We start from the raw sequence: 7,301 nt of genomic DNA, 5'->3' as shown, positions 1-7,301 counted from the left end.
GCTGGCCGGCTCGCCTGGAGATTAATACAGAACCAGCGAAGGAGTGCCTCGCCGCGACGACTCGGCGCATAAATTTCGTCTCCCCGTATAGCTCCTCCGCCGGCAAGACTATTTGGACTGCGGTTGAGCCTCACAGGCCTTTGTGGGCGCACCTACTGGATTCCTCGTCTTATGGGACTGCTCCTGCTGGACTAGCGTCAATTTATAAGGACTGGTCTCGGCGACTGCTCGGTAGGACCTTCACGTAATTCCGCTTTTATCTGTACACCTTAAGGACGAAATTCCCAAACCAGCAGAGGCGGCGCGAGGGGTCGTGGCTGCTCTCCCCTTCCCAAAACACACTTCAGTGGTAGTTTTATACATGTACTATGTCATTTCCATTGAACTTTCTGATGTTGCCAAATGAGAACAGGCGATCCCTTTTTTTTTCTCTTGGCAAAAACTTTCTAAAGCCAAGATCGCATAAGTATTTCTTTATTTTCAACAACCGGTTTCGACACACCTGTCACCTTCAGGTCTTCAGAATTTTTTTTTTTACAAAACGTTTTCGTTATCAGCTGGAACCACGTACCAAGTTGTCGTGTTGGTGGATAAACTGTCTCAGCTTATACAAAGGTTCCTCAGAAATAAAACATTTACAATCAAAAAGCACCTTGTGCACATGGCAATGTCCGTATATATAGCGGTCACAGATGATTGTTGCGTCATAAAAATCACTGTTTACAATAGACTCCACAGTAGCACATCGGTTTAAGTCAGCATGACATATTCTATTGCTTGATTATCCACCTTAAACGGCGTACATGGTACAACTCATATCCACTAACATGGTAACTTGGCATGTTGTTCCAACTCACAATGGACACGTTTTATAGCAAAAAGTTTGAAGACCTGAAGATGACAGCAAAGTCTGCCGAGGCCGATTGCTGAAAATAAAGAAATACTTCTGCAACATTGGCTTTAGAAAGCTTTTACCAAATATGTCAGTCCCCAGATTTCAGAGATAACTTCCGGAAAATGTTTTGTGCTCACGTATTACGACGATTTGGAAAACGTAAATCTCCTTTATAAAAATCAACACGGATACCGCAAAATTCCGCATCATAGAGCTCTAGACAACGGCCCTCACGTTGATGTCGTGTTGCTCGACTTCAGGAATTCATTTGACACCGTCCCGCACTGCCGTTTAGTGAAAAAAAGAGTACGAATTTACCCAGTATCGGACCACATTTGCGACTCGAAGAAAGACTTCCTTACAGATAGAACCCAACGCGTCGCTCTTAATGGAACAAAATCGACAGATGTGAAGGTAATTTTCGGAGTACTCAAGGAAGTATGACAGGACCGTTACATCTACATCTACATCTACATCAAACTTCGCAAGCCACCTATTGGTGTGTGGCGGAGGGTCTGGTCCCTCCAACCATGTGTAAGTAGGCTGTTTATGTTTTCTTATTGGTAACGCCACATAGCGCTCTCTATGAAAAATCACTGGCTGTGCTGTTCGCAGTCTGTGGCTAGTTTGCATTGTTGTCTGCCATTGTAGTGTTGGGCAGCTGGATGCTAACAGCGCGTAGCGTTGCGCAGTTGGAGGTAGGCCGCCGGCAGTGGTGAATGTAGGGAGAGAGATGGCGGAGTTGTGAGAGCGGATGATCTGGACAGGGACAGTAAATTTGTAAGACTGGATGTCTTGAACTGATATATATGACTTTTGAACAATATTAAGGTAAATACATTGTTTTTTCTCTATCAAAATCTTTCATTTGCTAACTATGCCTATCAGTAGTTAGTGACTTCAGTAGTTTGAATCTTTTATTTAGCAGGCAGTAGTGGCGCTCGCTGTATTGCAGTAGCTTGAGTAAGGAAGATTTTTTTGTGAGGTAAGTGATTTGTGAAACGTATAGGTTAATGCTAGTCAGGGCCATTCTTTTGTAGGGATTTTTGAAAGTCATATTGGGGCGTCCCGCTAAAAATAATGTTTAAGCACAGTCATGTATAATTTTTCTAAGGGAACGTTTCACATGTTCCACTCGGGAATAGTGTGTATTGGCTCTAATTTCTCGAATTTTCTACTCGTAGTTAAAACGCGTGATGTATGTGGGGAGCAGTGGGGGGGGGGGGGGTGGAGGAGGGAAAGGGCGGGGAGTAATATCTTGTCCGACTCCTCCTGAAAAGTGCTGTCCCGAAATTTCAATAGTAAATCACTGCGTGATGCACAACGCCTATCTTGTATCCGTATGCATTTTGCACGCAAAAATGCGAACATGGATTTTCTTGAATTACAGCAGCAACAACCAAGAATCAAAACAAATGTTTAAGACAAAATGTACTTAGTTTTTTATGTGGACTCTGAGTCTGCAATAGAAAATGGGGGTTCCCATTTGAAATTTTAAAGTTGCCTGCCGCCCCATCCCCAAGGGGGCTGGGGTGGCGGGCTAATTTTAGCACCAGCAGATGTCCCCCTCGAAAATAATGAACTTTGGATTCTACACATTTTTTCGTGTGTACCTTATTTTTCGAGTTATTCTGGTTTGTCAACTCAAAATTTACATCCTGTATCAGGCAAGCTACATGGTTTTCTTCAAAAAACATTCAAAACGAACATGGATTCATACAGGAATATTTTTCTTTTATTAATAAGGAATTCTAGTTATTACAAGGTTGTATGAACACCTGCCCACGCGGATGAGCTAGTGAGATCAGCAGTAACATTAAGGCACACATTCCCACCATTTCCACATCGACCGACAGCACTTCCAATGCTGTTCGTGAGTCCACAAACAGAACCGAGAGAACAATGGAAGCTGACTAAGGGAAGCCGGGAGGACAAAACGCTCCACAAAAAAAAAAGTATTACAAATAAACTGACTTGCCGAAGGTAGGTGAAAACGACTAACAGAAACATTATTCCTGTCATTTCAACGCTCACATAGCCATAACCGTCAGACCTGTGCTCATGGACGTCGTGCCAGGTGATATACTGCTAACCGTTGAGTGCACACTTTGACGTTACATCATGTGCATTATTTGCATGACTGGCCACCCGTGTGGCCAAGCGGTTCTAGGCGCTTCAGTCTGGAACCGCGCGACCGCAAAGGTTGCAGGTTGAGGTAAGCGATTCAGTCAGATTGCGTTGCGCTAAAAGTATTGTGTGTCAGTTTAAGCACAGTCATTTATAATTTTTCCTAGGGGAGGTTTCACAGAGTACCTAAGCTCTTTATCGGGTAATTTACTTATTCCATTATTACCGTCGGAGTAATTCCCTATGAAACATCGGGCCTATGAAACAAATACGAAATAGTGGCACATCTACAGATCAGTGCCCTGCCAAGTATAGTACTAGTTTTCAGTACTTTTTAACCGCGATACGTGGTGTTTGGAATCTGGTATTCCTGTGACAGCATCATGAGAACTGAGAACAATAAACTTATTAAGCAAAGATGCAGCTGTCTATAAAGGTCCTTGAACTGTCGTAAGGACAGCAGCCCGCAGCAGTCAGTCGGCCAAGCGCACATCCCCGGGCGTCAGCTGCAGCTATGTCGTCAACACCGAGCCTAACAAAACCTCGTTAACTGAAACGGTTCTTCTGCTGTGTGGCGTTGCTTCTTTGTACTTGCCTGGCAGCAGATGGGAGTGTGTCGCCAATGCCGCAATTTTATATCCGGTGCCGGCAGCTGAGGTGGTAAACGCGCCACGATGCGGTGGTACTCGATACGGAGGTGGCCACTTTGAGTACTGGAAGTGCGCCGGCGGCGGTGGCCGAGCGGTTCTAGGCGCTTTAGTCCGGAACCGCGCGACTGCTACGGTCGCAGGTTCGAATCCTGCCTCGGGCATGGATGTGTGTGATGTCCTTAGGTTAGTTAGGTTTAAGTAGTTCTACGTTCTAGGGGACTGATGACCTCAGAAGTTAAGTCCCATAGTGTTCAGAGCCATTTGAAGTACTGGAAGTGGAAAACGTTCCCATTGTCAATATTTGGCTGGAAGTGTAGGAGAAGAGGTGGCGAAAAGCTCTTAATCACAAGAAAATGCCTCAGTGTCGTGAGGTAAGAATTGATCCTTTTGCAGTATCTTATCGAGTGGTGCCTAGTAAGATGTTCATGGTGATCCAAATTGGGACACTCTGCTCAGTGGAGACTATCATTCTGTTAATGGAAGAGTACGCTATGTGCTGAAACAAGAGTGAACTTCCTATATTCTTTTGTTGTCATTGAGAACGACACACATAATTATCCATTGCTGAAGTGCCCATCACAGCTACTCTCACGACTGAAACACACATTTGATACACTGTGCTGAGGAGCAAAAACGTTCCTGAACTCAGCATTTTACTGTGACCAATGACAGCGTACGGTTTGGGAGTAGTGGCGGGACGGTCTTGCAGCGCGTGATTAGCCGAGCGGTCTGAGGCATTGCAGTCTTGGACTGTGCGGCTGGTCCCGGCGGAGGTTCGAGTCCTCCATTGAGCATGGGTGTGTGTGTGTTTGTCCTTAGGATAATTTAGGTTAAGTAATGTGTAAGCTTAGGGACTGATGACATTAGCAGTTAAGTCCCATAAGATTTCACAGACATTTGAACATTTTTTGGGACTGTCTTGGAAACAGCAGTGTATCCATCACAATAGCTGCTGCATTGAGAATTTTATGTGGCAGTGTCTTTACGACTATGCATGACCATCTCTTTATGACCCGTGTTTGTGCCCTGTTGGGTGCTCCGGACAACGGACTGTGCGAATAGAGACAAGCCGTCTGGTACTGCGTCTCTTTACTGATGGAGAAGATGCGTTTCTGGAATAGATTGTCAACGGTGATGAGTCATGGCTGCATCTTTTACGTTTTTGTTGTCGTCTTCAGTCCAGAGACTGGTTTGATACGGCTCTCCATGCTACTCTATCCTGTGCAAGCTTCTTCATCTCCCAGTACCTAGTGCAGCCTACATCCTTCTGAATCTGCTTAGTGTATTCATCTCTTGGTCTCCCTCTACGGTTTTTACCCTCCACGCTGCCTTCAGTACTAAATTGGTGATCTCTTGATGCCTCAGAACATGTCCTACCAACCGACACCTTCTTCTAGTCAAGTTGTACCACTAATCTCTTTTCTTCCCAGTTCTACATCTACATCTACATCCATACTCCGCAAGCCACCTGACGGTGTGTGGCGGAGGGTACCCTGAGTACCTCTATCGGTTCTCCCTTCTATTCCAGTCTCGTATTTAACAAAAGCCCGTACCGAGCTACTGAGCGTCTCTCCTGCAGAGTCTTCCACTGGAGTTTATCTATCATCTCCGTAACGCTTTCGCGATTACTAAATGATCCTGTAACGAAGCGCGCAGCTCTCCGTTGGATCTTCTCTATGTCTTCTATCAACCCTATCTGGTGCGGATCCCACACTGCTGAGCAGTATTCAAGCAGTGGGCGAACAAGCGTACTGTAACCTACTTCCTTTGTTGTCGGATTGCATTTCCTTAGGATTCTTCCAATGAATCTCAGTCTGGCATCTGCTTTACCGACGATCAACTTTATATGATCATTCCATTTTAAATCACTCCTAATGCGTACTCCCAGATAATTTATGGAATTAACTGCTTCCAGTTGCTGACCTGCTATTTTGTAGCTAAATAATAAGGGACCTATCTTTCTATGTATTCGCATCACATTACACTTGTCTACATTGAGATTCAATTGCCATTCCGTGCACCATGCGTCAATTCGCTGCAGACCATCCTGCATTTCAGTTCTATTCAGTACCTACTCATCAGTTATGTGATCTACCCATTTAATCTTCAGCATTCCTCTGTAGCACTACATTTCGGAAGCTTCTATTGTCTTCTTGTCTAAACTATTTATCGTCCATGACTTTCTGACAATTAAATCTATACTCGATGTTAACAAATTCCTCTTCTTCTAAAACGCTTTCCTTGCTATCGCCAGTCTACATTTTCTATCCTCTCTACTTCGACCATCATCAGTTATTTTGCTCCACAAATAGCAAAACTCATATACTACTGTAAGTGTCTCATTTCCTTTTTTTCTTTTATATGCTAAAGGAAAACAAATCAGCACAGTGCGGAAAACGCCAGGTTCTACAACACCAAAACAATCACATTTTATGACTGTCATGGAATGATTTACTGGTATGCAGTTCCCCATCACACTACTGCTACATAAGTGTACTACACGTCAGTGTTGGCTAAACTGAGGAAGCACGTTTCGAGGAAAGGACCAGAACTTTCTCAGTCTAGGTGGCACGTTGACCGTAACAATGCACGGCCTCTCCTCGCAAATCAAATCGTGCAACTTCTGGTTCAATTCAACATTATCTGTGTGCCGCATCTCCCTTATAGCCGCGATCTTGCACCCTGTCACCCTTTGTTTTATTCCCATTACTAAAGACAAAGCTTCGGAGCATTCGATTTGAGAACTCAGAAGCAGTGCTTAAGAAATATCAGGCGCTTCTCAAGAACCTGACAAAGAATGGGCTGCACCATGTGTTCGATGAGTGGCAGATACGTTATAAAATGTGCATTCAAGTGGGAGGTGAGTAAAAAAAAGATGATTTAACATGTAAATGGAGTAATAAACTCTAAGAAGAAAAATCAGTGTCAGTCATTGATGAGCCCTCGTATTTAGGAGTAGTCATTATGCGACAAGGTAACACGCATTTCAGCAATACTTGTTATAACTCCCAATGCGCAAATTTGTATCGGTGACATAAATTGAGAGATGATAACAGGCATCGAAACAGGTGATTATGCCTTATGGCAACGTGAAAACGTTTAGCCATTTCAACACTTAGGGAAATCAAATGGAGTTTTAATAGACATTCTATATATTCAATTACTTTTGGTTCTAAATCTCTCGGCTGTTAAGATGTAGTTTTGATGTGAGAAAGCAATTTCTGGGTTACAGGCATTCCTCTGAAAATTTTCTAGGGTAAACTCGATGTGCTCCAAGTTTTCTTTCTTCTCTGCTTTTCCCCTCTCTCTTCTCCTTTTCTCCTGTTTAGCTCAGTTGCAACATGTAAGTTCCAGTCTGCGACTTTCTGGGAGCATGGTTGGAATGTTCTCTTTCCGTGCTGGTGATAAAAATAGCGGCATGAAGCTTAGAAATATAAAAGGTAGGACGTCAGATATCTTGCGGATAACCGATACTCCGGAGACGGTGCAGGCTTGGCCAGGGCTCCTCTTGGACAACGGCCAGGCAATACTGGTTCCCCCGCGTCCTATCAAGGCGTGTACTGGATAGAGAGCTGCCTCAGGGAAGACAATAACATGCTTGAAACACTACACTTACAAAAGAGTTCACA

This window comes from Schistocerca gregaria, chromosome 4, assembly GCF_023897955.1.
Source record: "Schistocerca gregaria isolate iqSchGreg1 chromosome 4, iqSchGreg1.2, whole genome shotgun sequence".
In the NCBI taxonomy this organism is placed as follows: Eukaryota; Metazoa; Arthropoda; class Insecta; order Orthoptera; family Acrididae; genus Schistocerca; species Schistocerca gregaria.
Note: the sequence above shows the minus strand (reverse complement) of the source record.